General features: G+C 37.9%; 1 protein-coding gene across 1 annotated transcript in view; it reads right to left on the bottom strand.

The window, feature by feature from the left end:
- TET2 (tet methylcytosine dioxygenase 2) overlaps nucleotides 1–17,586 on the bottom strand; it is a 137,575-nt gene extending 119,989 nt beyond the window's left edge. The window contains 1 exon segment of the mRNA XM_043571292.1: nucleotides 17,222–17,586. The gene's annotated coding sequence lies outside the window, so the exon portion shown is untranslated.
- Nucleotides 17,587–18,578: the final 992 nt, after the last annotated feature.

Here is an 18,578-nt window from a genome sequence, read left to right on the forward strand (position 1 = left end):
TAATTCTTAACATTTAAAAAAGATCAAAAGCATTGTGAAAATATGAGAAGACTTTAATAAGCAAGAAAAATAAATGAGGGGGTGAACAGTTAACTCATGTACAGTTAACATGAGTTCCATAAAGAGAGAAGAAAAAATAGAGGGGAAAAAATAATCAAAGCTAAACAGATGAAAAGTTCCTAAAATGGAATAAAGGCACTTGTTTTTGGATTGTACAGGATCATTTAGTGCTGAGTAGGATGCATTTTAAAAGAACTATGCCTAGACAGATCTGGACTTAGATTTTCCTGTGAGTTTTTAATTTTCTAGGTGGAATTTCAGAGCTGACAAGGTAAAGATCCTAATTACGATTTAAATTAAAAAAAAACTTACCTTAAAAAAATGAAATCAAATTTTTATCAGATACCTATCTCATAAACAACCCTGGATAAAAGTCTCCCAAGTTTTGAGGGGGATCATATACACAATAATTTATCAATTAACTCTGCAGAAAAATTAAGGAATTTTGGATATGCAATCAATCAATTTGCTTCCTATCCACCATCTCTCACAAACAAAACAAGAATAAAATCTTGGGGATGTATGCAAGGAGAAAAGAAAAAAAGAATCAAATATCTAGAAAGACAAAGGAGTGAAGTAATAAAGTAGACCTCACCAGGAAAATAATGAAAAGAAACTCTAATTCAGAAAAGAAGAACCAGGGGGGCGCCTGGGTGGCTCAGTCGGTTGAGTGTCTGACTTGGGCTAAGGTCATGATCCCGTGGTCTGTGAGTTTGAGCCATGCGTTGCGCTCTGTACTGACAGCTCAGAGCCTGGAGCCTGCTTTGGATTCTGTGTCTCCCTCTCTCTCTGCCCCTCCCCCGCTCATGCTCTGTCTGTCTGTCTGTCTCTCTCTCTGTCAAAAATAAACATTAAAAAAAAGTTAAAAAAAAAAAAAAGCAGGGAGCATAGAGAAGAATGACTGTAAGAAGAAGGTATATTTCATTCACCAAGTGATATAATTAAGAAATTGGAAAAATCATTTTGATATGATGAAAGCATAAAATTCTTCTATCAAAAATAGCAAAGGGGGAGATTAGAATTTTCAAGAAAAATTTAAAGCTCACAGAAAAATATAAGTCCAAATGTGAAAGAAACTAAAATATGGCACAGTTTTGATGAAATAAAGGAATTTAAGAAAATGGAATCTATTTTATCTTGATGCTTAAAATATTATCTTTGGAACACACTAAGTTTTAATGCTATGGGATCATTTTTTCCTTCTCTGAATATGCAACTGTACCACTTGGTATTATTATACTGAATTCTATTTTTTATAATCATAACATTGTAAATGCTGTGTTGTTGTTTTTTCAATTAGCATTGAGCAACAAAACAAGCAGAGGAGAAACAGCTATAAATGAAGAACAGAGTGCAAAGATTACAAACTTAGCGATATAGAATGGTATAGAACATAAAAGTTGGCACAAGGCAAGGAAGGAAAAGTAGATGGAAATGTGAAATACTCATGTTCATATCTTGCATAGTGGGGAATCAGAAGCTGTGGCCTAATGTTGATAGTTTTGAAAACTAAGTGTATTATTGTAGGAGAAATTAATAAAGACATATTTATGATTGTATTGTTTTTGTTACCATGTATCTGTATTTTTTGAAAACTCACTGCAGAAACTAACCAAACATCTCCTTTTTTGTGTTTCCTATTTCTCAGAAATGATAGTTCAGACAGGGATGGTACTCAAGAATATTTCCAACCTACACAAGGCAACCTGTCTGTCTATCTATCTACATATACTGAGGGTCTGCTATGCACTTGGTTGCATGTTAATTATTGAAGGGGATTCAATGGACATACAAGATAGGATCCTGGCTCTCAAGGAAACTTCTATCATGATGAAAGGAGGCAGTTGCTGACACATAAATAGCTGATATATTTTAAACTGTTTAGTAATTGGGAGACACTCCAAAACATCTTTCACATGGGCCCCAAATCCCATGACATCACCATGTAAGGAATCTTCATTCTTACGGGAAGCCCCTGGGATTAGCACAACAAGACTATCATCTATCTTTGAGCAAGGTGTGCCAAAGTATCTGTTCTTGTTCCTAAATACAGGATATGAAACAGAATAAGAGCAAGTAACATCTACAGTCCTTAGTAGTTTTTAAATCATGCATGCTATCCTTCTGTATTTCTATGGACAAGCTTGTGTTCTTTCAGTGTACCTAATAAAGATAGTTAAAAGATGATTGTGAACAGATGAAACTATGGACTCATAATTTTTATCCTAATTTAAATAACAAAAGGGATGGAAATAATGTTTCCCTCTAGGGGCATCCTTCAGAGACCATGCTGTCACACTTGTACAATCTCTGTCAGACTCCAATGTTGAAAAAGCTATGCCAACTCTTGTGCCTGGGACCATTCAGGAATGGTCATACCTTTGAACAGAATCATACCTTTGAGCAGAGGGCTGGATGCATCCTGGGAAATTCCCCACCTGACCAGTCTGTGAGTCCTACAATTTCCATCTCATTATGATTTTTAAAAGATCATGGTTTTGATTCTTTCTTATGACTGTATATATTCCACAAGTGCAAGGAGAATGGCTTTCTTCTTTCCTAATACATAGATGCTCAACATAAGCTTGAAGAATGAATACTTATTCAATCACTGCAACTGTGGCAAGTAATATGCTGGATGTTTTATTTATATTAACTCATAATTTGTTCCCTCTTGGCAACATGGGAGATAAAAATTATTACGTATTCCTATTTCACAGATGGAACAGATTCAGAGAGGCTAAAGCTACTATGTTGACTAAAAACATACACAGCTTATAAGAAGGAAAGTCAGGATTCAAAACTAGATCTTCCTAACCCCAAAGGCCAAACTGTTTAATGGCTGCCGGCTGTTTAAGAATTCATTGTGATCGGGGCGCCTGGGTGGCGCAGTCGGTTAAGCGTCCGACTTCAGCCAGGTCACGATCTCGCGGTCCGTGAGTTCGAGCCCCACGTCAGGATCTGGGCTGATGGCTCGGAGCCTGGAGCCTGTTTCCGATTCTGTGTCTCCCTCTCTCTCTGCCCCTCCCCCGTTCATGCTCTGTCTCTCTCTGTCCCCAAAAAATAAATAAACGTTGAAAAAAAAAAAAAAGAATTCATTGTGATCCATTAGAAATAAGGAGGCAATACAGATTCCTTTGGTAGGAAAATACGGTGAAAAGCAAGAATAACCATAGAAGGATGGAAAGAAAGGTCACACAGGTCAGAACACCAAGGAGGAAGAAATTACAGTACTATAGGAATGGGGTGAAAATAAGGCGATATTAAATATAATTCCAAGTGTATATGGAGGTTTAAAACCCTATGTCCTGTTTTTTTTTTTTCCTCAGTAAAATGGGAATATATAGCACAAACAAAAAAAAAGAAGTTATGTGAGAAGAAAATAAGATAATCTCTGTAAAGTGCCTAGCATGATGCTTAACACAATGTAAGAACATAGTCAATAGTAGCTATTATTAGAATGATAGATATCCTATTATGTAATTTGAGGTAACTGTCTTTCCCTTCCCATGGCTCCATTTTCTCAATTGTAAATGCAACAGATAGGTTGGAGAGTCTCTCAAGTCCTTTTTGGCTGATAACAATTTATGGCTCTATTTTTGAAAATGAACTATATTTTTGCAAATCTGATGAATGATTTATTGAAATGTTTGAAGGTGGTGGGAATCCAGGTGGAAATATCTTATAAGGAACTGAAAACAACTCTAGTTTACATAGCTAGATCTAAAATATAAAAACATATTCAAACGCACATATAAATGCAAACAGAGTTAAACCCACAGTTCAGAAAAAAACTGTTAAAAGTTCAAAGGAAGGTAGATGAAAAAGTCTTTGATAATTTGTCAGAAGTAGGAGAGTTTGAAACATATCTTTAAAATGTTCATAATTTGTGAGACAGCATTTATTCTTAAAAACTCTTTATATTCTAATTTTCTTTACATGTTTTCCCCTCACTGTTTTAGGAATTTTTACATGTTAAACATAATTGCTGGCATTTAGTTGAATGAATGCCACCACTTTGTTATTACATATTTTAAATTATCACTTACCTTTTTTCCTTTATCATGATTCTATGAGATAACATGGGGGTTCCCCCTCCCATATTGTTGCAGATATAAACACATTATAATTTAAGTAGTTCTAAGCAAACATATTCAGTGATTTTGGAAAGCATTTCTATATGTACTAGGAAAGGCATATTTTCAAACATAAAAAAATAATGAGGAAAGAACAATTTTAAAACATGAGAAAATGGCAGCTCTAACTCCAATCTTTTCCAGCAGGTATGCGGTAACATTATTAGAGAGGGTTAAGTTGCCACAATAGCTTCTAAGAGTCTGAGTCAGCTTGGTTATGAGACACAGTGGCACTCTTAAGAGCTTCGTCACCTTCGGTCTTTGGATACTAAAGCGCTTAGTCACCTGTCAGGGTTAAAAGCTACTATTTTAAGTTCAAAGTGGAAAGCTCCCTTTGAGTGGTAACAATAGTTTAAAATAACAATGTGGGGGGTTGGGGGAAGCCTCCTTTATTCATCTACCATTCCCTCTACCCCAAATATTACTACAATCAGTGCTTTCTTATTCTGTTATCAATATTCGCGATCCAGGCCGCTAAACAATTTGAGATACAGACCACTCCTTCTACCCCCATTGTTGCATCACTGGTGTTCAGAATTCTGGAACAGTGTGTGTAAACATTAAAGCCACGTGTGCCTGACCACATGGGAAGGCATCAGGATGACCTGGAACTCCCTAGCAAGAGGGAACGCCTGGCGCCAATCTCTACATCACCAAGCCAGCGGTTTATGTGTATGCTATTTGATTCCTCAGCTGTCTTACAAAAGAACCATATAAAAAAAAGTTTACACAAATGACTGAGAATTTTGTGCAACTTCATGGTATCTGTAAAAATGCATGCCATCTTATTTTTCTCGCTTTATATTCATAGACAGAAACTTTTACTATGGTTCATTTAATTCACCATTTCTACCAAGAGGACTTCACTCATATCAAGTCCAAGATACACATAAGCAAGTACATGTGTGCACACACGCACATATACACACACTCAGTAGAAAATGAAAGGGGATAAACTAAAATTTTGATATTGCTTTTTGGTATATATCTTTCACATTCAATCTACCATTTTGATATTTTGAAATAACTGCCACTAAGTCTCATCTTTATGAAGGGAGTCCATCCACTAAATAAATCAAATTTTATATTACACACTTGCCTCTTCAAGTGAAACCAAAGTACAATCAGATGAAAGTAGTATTTAAATCTTTTCTTAACAGAAATGTATTAATGTATAGCCTTTATCAAATTCTGAGCACTTTCAGCTTATAATCATATATAATTTACTGTCCAATAAAGGTATAAGAAGAGAATATTGGGGCACCTGGGTGGCTCAGTCGGTTAAGTTTCTGACTTCAGCTCAGGTCATGATCTCAAGGGCTTTGGGTTCGAGCCCCGTGTCAGGCTCTGTGCTGACAGCTCAGAGCCTGGAGCCTGCTTCAGACTCTGTGTCTCCCTCTCTCTCTGCCAGTCCACCCGCACACTCGCGTGTGCGTGCTCTCTCTTTCAAATAAATAAACATTAAAAAAAATTTTAAAAAGAAGAGAATATTAATGTTCTAATATAACATAAGATAATTCTTCTGAACCCCCAAGAGTATTTAGAATTGGCACTGCTCTTAGGAGAAAAGGATACTCAAGGAATTTCACACTAACTTTCATTATCTGGGGCAAGGGTGATTAAGATAAATACATTATCATCAGACCAAAACAATAATAAGCAAGCAAATGAAAAGAATCTTTTTAAGACTATATCTATTTTCACCTATCTTAAGTCAATGTATTAGAAATGTACAATATATTTTAACTGATAAACACTAAATAAATTATATCTTTTCAAGTCCAGAAGGAACTTTTACTCAGTAACAGGGATAAAAAATGCCCATCCTTAGATTTCATTGTGTTGGTTAAATGAGTCACTCTTTTGGCAATTTCTTCCATATATGAGCAGATTCAGATGTTAAACAGCTAAACCTTAATTTCTAAGCCTCATATGCAAATAATAAATTTGGACAGATAATCTCTAAATTATTTCCGATCTAAACTTCTCTTATACCAAACAGTACTTAAAACAATAGATTTTTGGTGCTTGGTTTATCTCTTGGGGAAGATTCTTTATTTTTAAAAGTTAAACAAATTCCTTTTGTTTATGGTACTGCATTTCAAAGATTCTGATTTTCCTTTTTTTTTTTTTTAGAAAGGTAGTATAATTTCAAAAAATATTCTACTAAAGAAGAGTTCAAACAGGCCTTTTTAATTAACTACGAGTTCACTTGTTTATGATCTAATTTCAATTCTTTGTTATGAATCGTTTCTATTTTTAGATAATCAATGATGATGCCCATCTAAAATGATCCTTAGATGCAATACAAAAAAAAAAAAAAACCTCAAAATTTACTCATATTTTAAAGATTCCAACAAGTCAGCTTACAATTTATGATGAAAAGCACCAGAAAAGATTATACCAGATACAGGATTAGACCTTTAAATTAGTGTGCTTTAATTTTTTGTTTTTTTTAACTCAAGACTTTCTTTTTATTGATAAATATAAATGAAAAACTCTCAAAATCTATCTGAGAAAGGAACAACAATTCTCTAAGTATAGAAACCTATTTTTTGTTTTTTTGTTTAAACCCAAGTCTTAATGTAGAACTTAAAAGCAGAGGAGGACTGAGGGAGGTGTGATATTGAAGAATTGAAAACGGATGGGGGAGGGAGGGAAGAGTGGTGACTGCAGGAAGGGATAAGGAAGATAATTAATCGTCCTTGAGTATTCTGTGGTTTGAGTGTTAGTTTGGAAAGTCAGATTATGAATTCTATTGCATCTGAAGATGCTTACAAATTTGAAAATACACGTAATACACTTCTTTTTAAAAGGCATTTGTGAGACTGGGTGGCAGGCGAGAACACTTCAGTCTCAGTGGCACTGTAAGTTATGACCAGAACCAAAGTACAATCTGCCCGCATTTTCCAAAATCACAAAAAAAGTTTGGCATAATTGGTTCCATTTGCTGAAGGAGGAAAGAAAGATTAATCCTGTATTAAAGCACAGCCTTTGAGACTTCGGTCGGAAAACTGCATATTGGGCGGATCCTGACCTAGACACCTTGATCTTTGGTTCATGACCCTGTCAGAGCCAGACAAGGGCTCCCGGACTATGAATTAAACTGTTTGATTCCTCCGCCCACAGACACACAAAGCCCGCACTCTCTCAGCTGTTACATAAGAGTCTCTGGAATTCTAGGATGGTGTTTGTAAATAGCGCTGCCATGCGCACCGTACCCACGTGTCAGAAGTTGATGTGACCGCGTGTAATTGGAAGGCGAGAAAGCATCAACAGGCTCCAAAGAAAAACCTCCCATTTCTTTGGCCTTAAAAATGAGCATGTGCTTGTCAAGAAATGATCTCTAAGTGATTTATTTTCTTCTTTCCCTTTCCTCCTTCCCTTCCCTTCCTTCCCCAAAAAATTTCTGGGAGGAAGAACAGGAGAAATGACCAATACCCATTGCATTTCTTTCCTTCTTTAAGCAGCGCCTAACTAGAGGGCAGGATCACAAGTAACGCATTCTGAATGCACTTTCTACCTCCTCTTAAAAAAGATTTCTCATTCTTTTTTTTTTTGTTCACTTACTTCAGTGTGAACTGAAATATGAGGTAGGATTATACAACCACTAGAGAGAGATACACTAAGTAGGCAAATAGTTTGCAAGTGACAATCTGCATCTAAATAAAATTACAACATGACCCTTTCAGCAAAAAGTATCCAATGGCTATGTCTGAGTAAAGAGAAACACAATTTAATGTTTTACCTGTCTTATTTTAATTTTCACTCTCATCTATATTCATTGCATCGTTTACAGTGAGTTTGTGAACAGGAAACAAACTCCATTTCTAAAGGAGGCTGAATTCTAACCAAAATGAGAGAAAAATGTCAATATCAAGTTGTTTTTTTAAATATTTTTAATGCTTATTTATTTTTGAGAGGGGGACAGAGTATCCCAAGCAGGCTCTGTGCTGGCAACAAAGAGCCCCATGTGAGGCTCAAACTCACAAACTGCAAGATCATGACCAGAAGTCTGATGCTTAATCAACTGAACCACCCATGTGCCCCTCAATATCGAGGTGGTTTTTTTTTTTACCCTTAAAGATGGTATGTTTCCCATAACCTTTGGTTTATTTAAAGCGTGACAAATTGTAACAATGAAAAAAAAATCAAAGTAAAACTGTCCGCAAATTAAAACTAGTGATTTGAAAAATACTCTGATTTCAACAAAATCTCAAACATATTTTTAAGTCATTTTAAAATGTTATATCTTATCTCTTATACACTTGGTAACAAAAAACATTTTTATGTTTTCATTTTTTTGTTAAGTTTTTAAATTATATATTAATATTAGTTGATATCTATAAAATTTCCTACTTGAAATAAGAATCACATTTAAGAGTAAACAGGTTAAGTTTCAAAATACTGAAAACTCATTTCCCAAAGTTAATAACCAAATGTCCTTACCAAGTTTAATTTTCAATAGAAACACACAATTGTATTAGAACTATTAAAAAGGTGAGCCATTAGCAAAGGGTCTACTAGCTTTGCTTTCTGCCAGTATGTTTTGCTCCAAGTTACAATACGGTAGACGTTCCAAGATTAAGTACAATTAAGTTGTCTTAATTTCAACTGTATACATTCTAACTTCATAGGAAAAAAAATAATCATTTGAGTGGCTCTATTGGAATAAAGATAGATTAAATCTAGAGTACAAAGTTTAAAATATAAGCTTTCCTGCTAAAATGTACCTGCTTCTCTTTTTACTGAAACAAATAATGTGGTATTTTTAAGTTAGAAAATTTGTTCTTCCTTCATGTTTGAAAAGTACCCATATATGGTATTTTTTCCTTTCACCAGTTCTCTTTGGTACCTTAAAATATAAATGTAAGTGAATTAATGTTTTAATAACTGGATTCACTTTTTAAGATGCTTATTCTAATTTTGTGAACTATTACTTTATTTGCAGAAGTGATTTCTTGTTCTGTTACGATGTATGCAGTAAAACAAACAAAAATCTAATAATCATCTAAACTAATTAGAGGGTGTATAAAAGTAATCCTTTTAATGCAAAAATCATGAGAGGTTATAAAAGAGCTGAGAGAATTTTATAGCCAGTGGCAAATATGAAAATTCTATAACTTCAAAGTAAGAGACTTCAAACAAAAAAAAGGAAAAAGTGCTGAAAGAACAAACAGATTAAAAAATAAATTAATAGGAACAAGACCGTATGTTAGGGATGGAATCTGGGTGTGGTGTCATTGTATTATTTTCAGTTTCTGGCACTTTACTTTAGAAGCAGCACAACTAATAATTAAGGTATTTTTTTAAATGGTTGTCCTTGTTTCTTAATGTACAGGGAAGAAAAACAGGAGGAATAACTCAGAGATGGATCGTGTTATATCCTCTGGGTTTCACTATTATCATGAAAGCCTTTTCCACATTGCTAGACAAAAATATACCAATCTGAGGAGAAATACTATAATAAAAACTCATCTTGAGAGCTGGGTGAATAGTTCCCATTAAAGTATAATCTGGACATAGAAACTAGTTCAATACTCTATCAAGAAAACAAGTGACTTGAAAAGGCAGGTTTTAGCAATGGCTAATGAGATATGACAATAGTAATTAAAATTATCATTACTTTGTAGCATGCACAGGACAAACTACAACAAATCTCAAAATTATAAAAGTAACAAGTGAAAAATATCAATACTGTGTATCTCATGCCTTAATGGGAGATCTGCGATGTCTATGCATGACCATAGACAATTTTGTTCCCCGAAGAGAGCAGTCCATCAGCAAAAATTCACAGCCCAACATATCCCGTATCCTATATTTTTCATTTATTTAAAAAAATTTTACAATTTTTGGAAGTACATTTAAAAAGCAAAGATGGAGTAGCACATTAAAGCCCAGTGAACAGCTTTTGAGTATTATGGAGATACTATTGTACAAAAATATTATCAACTGTAAAGTATTAAGAGAAACAAGAGAGAGTAAAACAACAAGCAGCTATTCATTTTTCCTATGAGGAGGACCAGGCCTATATTGTACCTCAATGCTTTGTACAACAATCACTCCATCAGCTTGATAGGATAAAGATTCTAACCTGAGTGTTAACTTGCACCTCTTGCAAATATACAACAAACTTACAGGTAAGTGCTATATATAATCATACTTCCTAAAAGTACAATTCTTGGCCACTTCTACAGCTACTCCTTGAAAAAATCATGACTACAGCAATCATACGAAGCCAAGGCGTTTCTTTATCGAGTACAATAACGTGTATACATTATTAAAGCCGAATGCTTCCGATCATTGAATCTCCCCCACTCCAGTTATATCTTAGTTCCAAACTATGGGATCAGATTGGCAGCAAATCAACATTCTCATCAGAATAAAAAGGAGAGAAGCATTGCTCAACAAGAAGAATGTCTGGTATCTAGAATTACATTAGGTTAGAAATTCAAATAAACCCAACCCTAAGTAATTCACCCTGTGTGTCCAAAACTGAAAGTATTAATTTCATAGGGAGAGTCCTACAAAACTCACTGGTGCCATGTTTCTAGAAAGACATGCATAGCACCATAATTCAATTCAAACAGTACCCTACATTTTTTTGCATGAGACATGAGATACTTTCTCAACATGAAATACCTTGTCAGTGGTATGCATTTTTTATAACTTTAGATTTAATTCACATTAAAATAAAATTCACTCTCTTAAAGTATATAATTGAGTACTTTTTTGGAGTTGTAGAAACATTACTATCTAACTATAGGATGGGTTTATTGGCTCCAAAAGAAACCCCTTATCTATTAGCCATAAGTGCCCCTTCTCCTCCCCCCCCCTGCCCCCTAGCAATAAGTAATCTACTTTCTGCCTTTTTAGATTTTCCTATTCTGGACATTTCATATAAGTGAAATCATATCATATGTGGCCTTTTATTATTTACGTCTTTTAAAGTTCACCTATGATGCAGCATGTATCAGACCTTCATTCCTTTTTATTGCTGAATATTACTCCATTGTTTGGATATGCCACAGTTTATGCATTTATGAGCTGATGGACATGTGGGTTATTCCGGTTTTTGACAACTACTAATAACGCTGCTATGAATATTCAGGTACCAGTTTTTGTGTAAACAAATTGTGAGTATTCTAAGTCTTCTCTTATGACTTTCCCTGCATAGCCTACATTACATCTTCACTTTTTTTTTTTTTTAATGGTAATGAGGCAGAATAGCATAGTTGTTAAGGGACTGGGCTCCAGAGACAGGCTGTCTAATTCAAATCTTAGTCAAGCTACGTACTGGCTGTATGAATTTGGTTATCCAACCTCACTATGATTCAGTTAGCTCATGCAAGATGAGGATAACAAAACCTATCACTAGAGCTGTGTGACAAGAATTAGATGACGTAAATTACAATGTAAGAAAACATTAAACAACTTAAAATATTTTGAACACAAAGGCCATTTTGTGAGAAAAACACTAAGTAAACAAAAGCCTATATTCTGATTAACATTTTGATAAGGAATGGTAGCACCACCACATGATCGATGAAGCAGAACTGTGTTAAACCTTTCTGTTTCCAGGAAAAAAGGGCTAAAGATATCGGATAATGTGACCAAATGGTATGGAACCAAATATACAATACACAAATGAACACATCACCTTGGGGGAAGCTGAGTAAGACTGGTAGACTGCATCAATGACAGTATCTTGGCTGTGATAGTTTAATTTTACCAAAAGTTACCAGTGGGGGAAATTGGACAGAATGTACATGTCCAATTATTATTTCATACAGCTGCATCTGAATCTATAATTATCTTAATAGAAATTTCAATTAAAAATATGTGATTTCCATGTAAATTTACTAAAAATCATTAAGCTGTATGTTTACAATGGATGGCTTTTGTGAGTCATTTGCCATAGCCTGTAGAAGTTACACTTAAGGAAAATCCACCATCATCACCATTACCAGTGAGAACAGATTATACATTTTGTAATTAAATGACATTATTCCTGTTTTAGGCCATTCGGGACTTTTTCCTCGGCTTTTAAGATACAATTGATACATAATATGTAAGTTTAAGGTGTACAATGTAATGATCTGATATATGTATATATTGAAAATGATTACCACAAAAGGTTAATTAACACACCCATCACCTCACATACTTACAATTTTTGATATATCCTTTTAGCAACTTTTAAATATATTTTGAAATATCGTTACATATTTTCAAATACTGAAATACATTGAAATATATTTTGAAATATGGCTAATGATAGTCACTGTGCTATCCATTACATTCCAGAATGTACTCATCTTATAAATGGAAGCTGTCCTCCCTTCATTACATCTTGACTGAGTAGAACACCACTACATTCAATTATGGAATAAACAGACACAGAAATCAGTGCCTCTCTTCCAAGAGACATAAATGTAATTTAAAATAAATATTTACAGCAATGTTAGCGAAGCAACCAGTTCATTTTACGTCCTAACCTGTCCTCCAAGAACACTGCATCTCAATATATTCATATCTTAGTTTAATTCTCAGATTATTTGGAGCTTGATTTCAAGTCAGTTTGAGTAACAACCCTGAGTAAATACAAAATATTGAGTTCCAAATTCTTAAAACTGCAGGTAGGTTGACATTATCACTGAATATGCTTTACACAAAATAATTGAAAATCCACCTAGTATCTATTTCTACTTTTTGAAGCCTGGCACATTTAACTGCATTTCATGGCAAGTGGAAAAAGCATAAATCAAAGCTGATAGAATTTTACTATTTTGGAATGGGCAACCAAAATATTTTTTTTATTGTGGAAAGATTATATATCTATCTTAAGTCAGGGATTTTCTGCAATATACAATCTAGGATCAGAATAATGTTGGAAACAGCAGATACTTAAGACTCTTTTTGGCTTGCAGTCACAATGATTCAAGGGCTCTCATTTACCCTGTCCTCTTGTGGAACTCTTCTTTCCTACTGTATATATGTGTGTGTGTGTATGTATATATATACATACGTGTATGTACTATATATATATACATGTATATATATACATGTATATATATACATATATATGTACTATATATATATACACGTATGTATATATAGTGTACTATATATATATACATATACATACATACACATATATATAGTGTATTATACACCAAGGTGTACAGATGTACTATATACCCTCCTTGAATAATACCACAGTATTCCCTGAGTTTTGGCAGGGAGTCAAAATAGAAATTGGAGATCTAGACCAAGTAAATACTGTATATTTGACAAAATCATTTGTGGTTGTGTTCTTCAGCACAATTTCCAAGATAACCACCAGCTCTACTTGGCAACTCAATTCTCCCACAGTTAAGACTCCAATTGTAAAGTTGGCTTGTATGAGAGTTTCCTGCTACTGGCTTTGGTGCCATTACCTCGCTTAAAGAACTACTGTGCAATGGTGGCATAATAGTTGAGGAAAATGTTACTTTGATGAACCAACACTGACAGCTGCTCCAAATTTTACCCTGTCTATATGGTTGTTTATAAAACAAAGAAGTCTCCCTCTAGCACTTTGAGATGGCTAGGTAAGACTATTAAATTCTAGTGGGCAACAACCGAACTCACAGAAGAAGGAATTAGAACATAAAAAAATCAGGTTTCATATTTCTAAGTATTAGACATTCTAAGGTCCTTTTGAAGACACTTTATTTCAAGATGATTTCAAAGAATTCATAGGAATTTACTAACTTGGATCTGGGACATAATGTAAAATCAGGTTTCTCCTAAAAACCTGAGTCTGAGAATTATAGGAAAGGTGTCTTACTGAGATCAGCAAATAAGGAAACGCATTTTAATAGTGACATTTGGCTTACAACATTGTGTGTGGGTGGAGCCTTGGAGGAATTGATAGAGAAATTATAACTTCAGCAAGTGAAACCAAAACATCAACTTCAGGTTTTGTTACCTAATACAAGTCCAATGCCCAAACAGGACTTTGGAAGTCTGTCATAATAACTCCTTGGCAGGTGCATTTCTGGAAGTAATGTTGACTCGTCCATGTCTATGCTCATGTGCCACTGCATCAAGATCATACCAACCCCTTTGACTTCTGTCATGGACCGGCACGATGCCAGATATAATTAAGGCCATAGTTGGTAAATGTGTGAATTTAAACAAAACAAGGGACTCCCTCTTTCCAAGTTAATGTCTCATTAACCATTAGTTCAGTAAGAAAATAAACAAAACAATATTGCAGTTTAAGAAAAAGATCTATCTTGTAATTGTTCACTATCACTCCCATAAAATGCAATTGCTCAAGACAGTTCTATCTATGAAATTCTGGAAACATCCAGGTGGTACTATCACACATATGGCAAATGAAGAACACACATGATGTCTTTTACAGTAAACTATCCTATACGGATTCAAATAACTGCTCTTTTATAATAAATGTGAAAGTGGTACTTATATTCAGATTGGTGAATATATGTACATCTCTTCCTTACAATCATTTAAGCCCTTCATACAATATTAAATTAACAGCTATTTTCAGCATACAAATAGGACACATAAAATAACAAAAAAGTCTAAATTTGATAATAGGAAAGAACAAATCTTCATGGTCACAATAAAATTATTGTACGTATTCTTATTTGCCAATATGAATGAAAATATTACATCTCTTATCAGTTAAATAACTTGAAGAGAGCATATACCACAACATTTGAAAAGTCCCCCAAAAGCATTTAGATATTAGTCTGTCAGCAAAAAGAACTGTTTATTTTAAATTCCGAATTGCTGGAATAATTAATCATAGTTTTCTCAACAAATAGTAAGCATTTATGCTAAACTCCTCAGTATTTCCTTTATAATTTTAGGACAAATAAGAACTAACCAAAGGAGCTGTTTCTGTTCCAGAGATCAGTAATACTACTCCCTTGTAATCATGTGAAATAATCTCCAGTATCAATGATTAAAAGTGAACTTAACTGCTTTTTCAGAGATCAAAATAGAAAGTGTTACAGAGTGAACTACAGAGGGCAAATGATTTCAGAAGTCTGATTTATGGAGTAATGTCCATTATTGTGCTCTTTATTCTGTCCATTTTTAATCAAATACATGCCTTCCAAACTTAAGTTTGACTTTCCAATCCTTCACTAACACTTCTCTGCTTAATATCAAAAAAAAAAAAACCACCCAATATTTATTGTGTTGAAATTTATATTCTACCTCAAACCTATTATAAAACACACATGCAAACATGTAAAAGGATATAACCCTCCTCCAGTATTTCAAATTTCCATTAAAATGCAAATATAATGATTTCATTAACCAGGCAACAATACCCACAGTCTTAAACCCAAAGCAAAGCAAAGCAAACCAGACCTATATCTTTTCTCCTTACATCCCAATTTCCCCTAAGGAACAATCTTACTCTTATGTTGGATCATTGTTGATGAATACTTTTATTTGGATTTGCCAGTATTATTCCTTATTAGAGAGGAGAAAGCACAATGCAAGACTTGAGATTTCAAATTCATGGATGTATCCTTACACAGGAAAATATTAAAAAAATTTTTTTTTTCAGTAAATCTTAAGCACACAACTGGAAAATAACCCTCCGTTCAATTCCTAAACACTAGATGAAGGGGGTGGGGGGAACTACTCGATGCAATTAAAAGTATGTCATGAAGGCAATAATCAGTAAATAACACTTATATTTCATAGTCGACCTTCTCAGGAGTCTATCCAGGCCACACTTTATTTTGTCATAGGTAGAAAACTCCCCACAGAAACTCTGTTAGCTTCATAACACTGGACAAGCAGCCCCAGTGAAAAGATTCGGCAAGACTGGAGAGTGTGTGTGAGTGTTGTGTGTGTGTGTGTGTGTGTGTGCGTGCGTGTGTGAGTGAAGGAGGAGGAAAAAAAAGAGAGACGGACACAGAGGCAGATTAATAAAAGACCAAGGAAAAGAAAGCAACCAAGACAGAGAGAGAAATTTGGATGGGGCTGTTAGAAATCTGCTCCCTACTTGTGCGTTTCTTTGCTGGGATTGGGTTTCATTTCTTTCGGCGCCCCTGACCTTGCAGTCTTCCAACTCTCAACTCTGCCCCCCTCCTCCCGCCCGCCCGCCCCCTCCCCCGGCCTGCGCCTGCCTTTGTGTCTGCCTGTCACTTACCGGGGAACCAAACGAAGCTGATTCGGGAGAAGCACAAAGCCAGGACCCAGATTTGCCCACAAATTCTCTTACACACGCTCCCCAGGCTGGCAGGCACAGCCCATCGCGGAGCTGATGTACCTGGAGAAAAGTGGGATCTGGTCTGGTTTGGGGGACCCGAGAAAACTATGCTCTCCTCTCTCACTCGGCGCCCCTAGCCAAACGCGCGGACTCCAGGAAAAAAAACAAAACCCCACTTGGTGTGCTGCAGTTCGACTCCCCATGACACTCGCTCAGCTCGCCCCCCGAAAAGCGGACACGGGGGCAGCCAGGGGCTGACGCGGACGCAGAGCCAGACCCAGACCCCACGGCAGATAAAAGGGCCGAAAAACACTCCGTCAGAGTTCTTTTCCGGGGTGGGTGAGGTTAAACGAGAGGCTGGCCTGACTCCCAAGAAGGGGAGAGGGTCGGGGAGGATTCCAGGGAAAAGTAGTGCCCCCCAAAGCTGAACTATTTGAGAAAGGGAAGCCAAGAAAAATCACTTTCCTGAAGATAAAAGGCCGGGGCGCCGGCTGGTCGCAGTCACAAAGGTAAGTTTTCTGGGTAAGGAGGAGAGGAGCGTTAGCAGGGGAGAGAAGAGAGCACAGAACCACAGGTTTAAAGGGGGGGGGGGGGGCGGAATTAAAACTATATTTGTCAGCCATGTTGAAGAGGCTCCAGTAATTTGTGAAGCTTCCCTCTTCCCTCCTGGTATTTGCGGGTGACACTGCAGGGTCTGCTCCCCAGTGCCTGGAAGCCCGAGAGAAAGCGAGGGGGGGAGGAAAGGGGGAGTTCCGCGGCCTAAGAGACGCGCTCTGACCTCGTTCTCGTCCCGCAGCCTTGCAGCCAGCCAGCAGTTGCAGTCGGGTCTCCTTTCTAACAAATCCTAAAGGGCAGCCATCTTGCTTCCTTTTGCTCCTCTCTACGAAAGCAGCCTAGCCTCCGCATCAATATTCATAAGGCAGTTTGACGTGTGTTCTCATCACTCGGCGGGGCCGGCGTCTCGGGGCGGCCGCGCCGAGGGGGCGGACGTGACTCGCATGCGAGCCGGGCCTGGGCGCGCGGCGCTCGCGAGGAGGCGGCGGCGGCCGCCCGAGCTCTGGCCGCAGCCGCTGCTGCCGGCTCCCCTCCGCCTCCTCCTCCGCCTCCTCCTCCTCCTCCTCCTCCGCCTCCGCCCCGCTCTCCTCCTCCTCCGCCGCCGGCCTCCTCCTCCTCCTCTTCCTCCTCCTCCTCCTCCTCCTCCTCCGCCCCGGCCTCCGCCGCCGCCGCCGCCCTGGGGCTCTCCGCCGCGGCTCCCAGGGAATCAGCCCCCTGCCCGGGGCTTCCCGCACAAAGGCCGGCGGCGGCACCTGGGGGCCGTACAATGCGGTGCGCGGTCGAGGCCGGGGCGGCCCTGGCGCGGTGCGGTGGAGCCCGGGGAGCGGTGCGCGGGGATGAGCGCGGGGCGGGAGCGAGCTCGGGGGAAGGTTCCCCCCCGCACCTTCCCGGGCGCCGCAGCCAGACCGGGGCGCCCCGGTGACCCTTCGGAGCGGTAGCCACCAGGGTGAAGTTGCGGGGCAGGCGCGCAGGGGGAGGTGGCGTGGGTGCTTGGCACAAGGATGGAGACCTCGGATTAACCTTTTAAACTTTTTCTGAGTACCGCACTCCACCACCCACTTAGAGGTCTGTGCGCACCCCTCACCCCAGCGCGCACCCAGCTCCGCCCGGCAGCCTCGCACCTTAGCTCTTACTCCCCACCGCCTTGCAGGTCACCGCACGCGCCCACGCGCGCACCCACCTCCGCCCGCAAAGACCCGCACCCCCGCCCCCTGGAAGGTGCACCCGCTCCCGCCTCGCCCCCTCTCCGGCATCCTCTGCACCGTCGCTTTAATCTCGCTCAGCAAAAGCGCTCCCCAGTTTCGCAGAGGGCCTGCCCTTAGTGCTTTAGGGGCCTGTAGTTTTAAAGACTCGACAAATTAGGAAATTGACCGAGTCCTGCTTCACCCCGCCCCGGGCCCACCTTCTGTTTACTTTTGCCACGTGGGCTGGGAAGGAGAGGGATTCTCACAGATCCAAGACGAATTTCTCACCAGTGACTCTACTTCTCGCTAGATTCGATTGTAAGAAAGAAACCTGCGCTTTTCAATGCCTACGTTTTCTCCAGTAAGAGCTTCTAGTTTGAAAATTTTCTACCCGTA

Source organism: Prionailurus bengalensis, chromosome B1 (genome assembly GCF_016509475.1).
Source record: "Prionailurus bengalensis isolate Pbe53 chromosome B1, Fcat_Pben_1.1_paternal_pri, whole genome shotgun sequence".
NCBI lineage: Eukaryota > Metazoa > Chordata > Mammalia > Carnivora > Felidae > Prionailurus > Prionailurus bengalensis.